This window comes from Sarcophilus harrisii, chromosome 2 (assembly GCF_902635505.1).
Source record: "Sarcophilus harrisii chromosome 2, mSarHar1.11, whole genome shotgun sequence".
Taxonomy (NCBI): Eukaryota; Metazoa; Chordata; class Mammalia; order Dasyuromorphia; family Dasyuridae; genus Sarcophilus; species Sarcophilus harrisii.
The window spans coordinates 623,314,959-623,320,030 of NC_045427.1; positions in this window are offsets into that span (position 1 = coordinate 623,314,959).

The window sequence follows — 5,072 nt, forward strand, 5'->3', positions numbered from 1 at the left end:
TTGGATGGAAAACAAAATTTAATTGACATATCAGCAGACAGAGCATTTTAAAATGATAGCCTCGTAAATATTTAACAAAAAATAAAAAAAATGAATTTCCATCCCTCAGCAGAAATGATAAAAATTCTTCTTCTATTTCTACCACATATTTGTGCCAGCAAGTATTTTCACCTTATTCTTGTTTTAAATCAAAATATCAAACTGAATGCAGAGCTAGATTTAAGACTTCTTCTAGTAGTGAACTGAATAGTGCAAAACTTTGTTCAAATAGAAAAACCCCACATTGGAATTCAATTTCTATATTATTATACTATGCAAAATGTCTTTCTAAATTACAACTTAGTTCATTTAGATTTTCATTTTCATTCAAAAAAATGTTTAAAATAAAGTATGAAGTCTTGCTGGAAGGCTTACTGGATCATTTCTTTTTATTCTTACAAAATTATCCCACATTAAATATCCATAACTATTTAATAATTTTTAATTTTGTTCATGACAGAATAGTTTTATAATTGTATCATTTCAATCATAATTTGGAGTTTAGAGGAGCAAAAGTTATTGTATTGTGATCACGTAATGAATAAAACTTTTTTAAAAATCTTAAAATAGAATATTGAATTAACCTGGGGTTTCAGAACATTTTATGTTGTTTTTGTTTAAAAGGGTTCAAAGAACAAAAAAGAAAATAAAATGTTCGGTTTGGAGCCATGAAAATCTGAGTTCAAATCCTACTTCAAACATTTACTAGCTGTGGGACCTGAGCAAATCATTTGACTTTTTTCATCCTGTTTCTTCTTCTGCAAAATGGAAAGAAAACAATTGTCCTGAGTTCACAGGATTATTATGAGGATCACATCAGATAATATTGAATTAAAAAGCATTTATTAAGCACTTACTGTATGCAAAGTGTTGAAGATAGAGATAGAAAAGTAAAAAGAGCCCACATTCTAATGAGGTGGAGTGGGGTGGGGTAGGGAATTGGAGAAGAGAACATTTTGAGCTTTAATAGGCTAAAACTACACCAAGACTTTTGGGACATCATATAAAGTGTCAACTATAAGTCAACTGAAAAGACCCCATGGTCTTTAGTATGCTGCAAAAAAGCTCTTTAATTTCTTTCAAATCCACTGATATAAGCATGACCCATTTGACAATGCCAAAGATTTTGGTAATGAGAATTTTTTTTTCTCCTAGATTTTCAGTGGCTGTGACTATAGCCCCTTTATGTACTACACTTATATAAAGAGCTTTACATACTTTACATTTTTATATAAATATTAGCTATTGTTATTCCATCCTATTGGTAATTCGGAGTCACTAGGCTTTATTGAGCAAAGGAGTAATAATGCTCAGCCTTGAATTAAAAAGCCTTATACCACAGAGTGTCCAATCTGTCTCATTTCTAGTGAGTTAAAAGGAATTATCTGTGCCTTGGGATAGATTCCTATCTTGACCAAGAAAAAGTCAGTCAGCTCTAACTCCAAGGATTCTAATGGCTTATCATTATTCCAAGACCATGTCATTTCTGGCTTTTTGTGCCTATTGGCACCAGGGTTTTTTTGTTTGTTTGTTTGTTTTTGGAGGGGGGGAGACTCAATAATGTGATTCATGCTTCACCTGCCACCTTTTAGTGAACTTGGTATGTGACTTCTCTCCTTTGGTCTTTGACTACTTACTCTACCTCAGATCAGCAGTTATCATGAGAAAATGAGTATGCCATAAATGGAGATGATTGATCAGAAGTGACATCATAGAGCACTAATTGGACCATCACAATGAATAACATAATGGGCTTTCTAAGTTCTAAAATATATAGGATTTGGGGGGAATTAGGTTTTCTCCAGGCTTCTTGGCTCTACTTTGCCTGTATTTATTAGGAAATTGCATTCTGGCATGTGTGATCTAACCACCACAAGAAAAACCAAACTCTTCCTATCATATTCCTGAAAAATATTCAGCAAGAACTATTTGAAGATTTGCTCTGCTGAGTAACTCACAACCACTCAAGACAGCCCCTTTCATTATTGAATAGAACTCAGCAACTCATATTGATTAAAAACCTAACCCCACTATAACAGCTGTTTAGGTTTTTACGGCTTGGAATGAGTGTAAACAGTAATTATTTCCTGTTCTGGACAGAAACTTTAAAGGTCTTCCTTAACCCAGATTGGTATATTTGGGAATGACAAATTAAGATGTCTTTTGTCTCAATTCTTGCCTAGCCCTTAATCACTGAATGGGTGTTGCCACAGACAAATTGGGCCCTGAGAAAGATCAAGGTTCCTACTCCCCGAATGCTGAGCCATCACCAATCATCTTGACTTTTGTCTTGTCAGTCAATAATTCTGGAAGAAAAATGAGAGTGATGGCTTTCAAACTGCCTTACTTAAACCTAATTCATGTTCAACTCAAGATATCACTCTTGTAACAACATTGGTCCTCTATGAGAATAGAGAATGAACAACAATCACAGAATCACACTGATTTGATAGTTGCCGTGAAAGTTTTGATTTAAATGGCAGACTTTTCAGTGAATAACTTCAAGTGATGTTTTTGTATTTAAGCATGGACACACAGAGAAGACTCACTTTGTTCCTGGGGAGCTAAAAGGAGCCTCGTAATCAGTCTTGCTTACTCAAGACTTTGGAATTCAACAACATTTAGCACTCAGAGTCCTATTCTCAGGTGAGCTTGGCTGTGGTGTTCTTTGGGACTCTCATTTTTTGCTGGGAAGGTCAGTCTTGGCCCTGAGTAGATTTCACTCAGTCAGACTTTTCAATTTCCTTCCTTGAACCAGGCTGGAGACTGACTTGTGAAAAAGATCTGGGTTGACATCCCAACTATGCCATTAACTGACTCCTCCATGGTCATGAGGAAATTACTTCCCCTTTCTGGGCCTATTTCCTCATTTGTCAAATGAAATTAGTCTAAAAAGTCTCTAGTGCTTTTTACCATCTCTCACTTTCTGTGACATGTGATGAGGAAGGAGAACTGAAACTATAACTGGAATACTGAAATCCAAATCCTGACTCTTGAATTAATTGTATGATCTGTAGTTCTTTGAGGTCCCATTCTATCTTTAAACCTATGATCCTATGACAGTGGACAAATCATTTGCCCATAGTGGATGACCTTAGCTTCCACAATTGTAAAATAAAGGCTTTAGATTAGATAGCCTCTGAGGTCCTTTCTAGCTAATGCAAGAATTATCTCCACTTAATTTACAGTTGAAGAAACTGAGGGAGGTTCAGAAACTAAGTTTGCCTAAAGCTCACATTAATGTTGGAAAATTGATATTTGAATTTGGGATCTGTATCTGGTATTTTATGTTATGCTATTCTGTAGCTCTAGTCTACAGCTCTAGCCAGCCTACCTAGCCAGTTGCTCAGACACTGAAAGGGCATGGAAGAAATAAAAATTTACTATATTACATTTGTATAGGGGTAGAAGGAAAGGTAATCTTTAAAATAATATGATTTTTATCACTCTTTGGTTTCACTGAGAGTCCTTCTACATTAAAATTTGGAGCTGGAACTTCCCAATGCTAGAATTCTGTGAAAGGGAGAAAAGCAGGAGACATTTGGAGCCTCCTCTCCAATGACTCTTCCTTCTAAAGAGGCTTGCTGCCCTCAAGATCTAGGCTAATGTTTGGTGCCTTCAGAGGTCAGGACTAATACCAGGCACAGGAGAGACCCACTGAGTCTGAGCACTAACCCCAGAATGCCTGCTGTGTATGAGAATAAGACATTCATCATAAACCCTCCATAGGCACATCCAGTAAAGTCTGCATTTAATGAAGAGCACATACCCAGACAAGAGGTTTCCAGGCATGATGACTTAAAATACCCTGCAAAAAAGAGGAATTCTGATAAAAAAGAGGAAGTTCATTTTTGTTCCAATATATCCTCTTCACCAAAGTACTATGTTTTTCAAGAGGGCCCCAGCTTCCTTTTTTCTCTTGAAGTTACCTTTAAGGATTTTGCTTTTACATGCAAAACTTGAAGTAGAAATGATGGGAAAGCAAGAAAACAATTTTTGCAAGGAAACAGCTATTCTATTGACAGAAAAATTATTAATACAATGACAGAAATTGTTAATGCCAAATGTAATGTGGACTGCCATCCCTTTAATGATCCTGATAGTACCAGAATTCCACAAATGTCTTTACATTTCTGTTCTTTAGATATTTATTCTTCATTAGATTGAACTGAATCATATCCTGAGTCCTTCTACCCAGAAAGTTTGCCTTGTAAAGAAACCTAGCTTAAGCTGGATCTCAGCTTCAATGTCCTGGTCCCTTTCAGGTAGGATTCATGCATGAAAGGCAAAGCAACCAGAATGAACTGGTTTTCCTTGTCCAGATTGTCAAGAGTGCTTGGAGTCTCATGATCAGACTTTGCTACCTTCAAAACTATCTTCTTCCCCTCTCCTCCTAAAGATATAAGAAGCTTTTGCATGGGTGTTGGAGTTGGGAAATCCATTAGTGCACTGCCCTCATGGGACATGCCCCAAGATGGCAGGTTTTCTATCCTGTTACCTCAATTAAAAGTGTTTTATTCTTCAATTCATGGTTATTGATAAACTATGCCTTAATTTTCACTCCTCAACTGATGTGTATTCTATATTTGGGGAGAACAGAATTAAAAAGCTTAAGTTAAAAAGTTGATAAGAGGCTATGGCCTAAAAAAATTGTATGGGGAAGTAAGCCCTACAGGGACAAAATCTATCAAAAGTAAAATTCATATATTAACAAAGTAGAAAATGGGCAGCCATCTAAATAGACCAATAGATTTTGTCAAAATTTATTTTTTAAATTACACATATAGAAGATGGAAGCAATGGTAGATAAGAGAATGAAAATAAAAGGTTGTGAGTGCTACAGCTGAGAAATACAAGCTGAGGCTGGTGATAAGAAGACCCTAAAAATGGCAGGTAATGCTGGAAACTTATTTATATATGTTATGTTCAAAGTAAGAGGAAGAACAAGAAAGCAGAGGATTGCCACTGAGGAATGGATGATTCTGTGATAATGAATGACAGAGAAAATGTGGAAACATTCATCTCTTACTTCG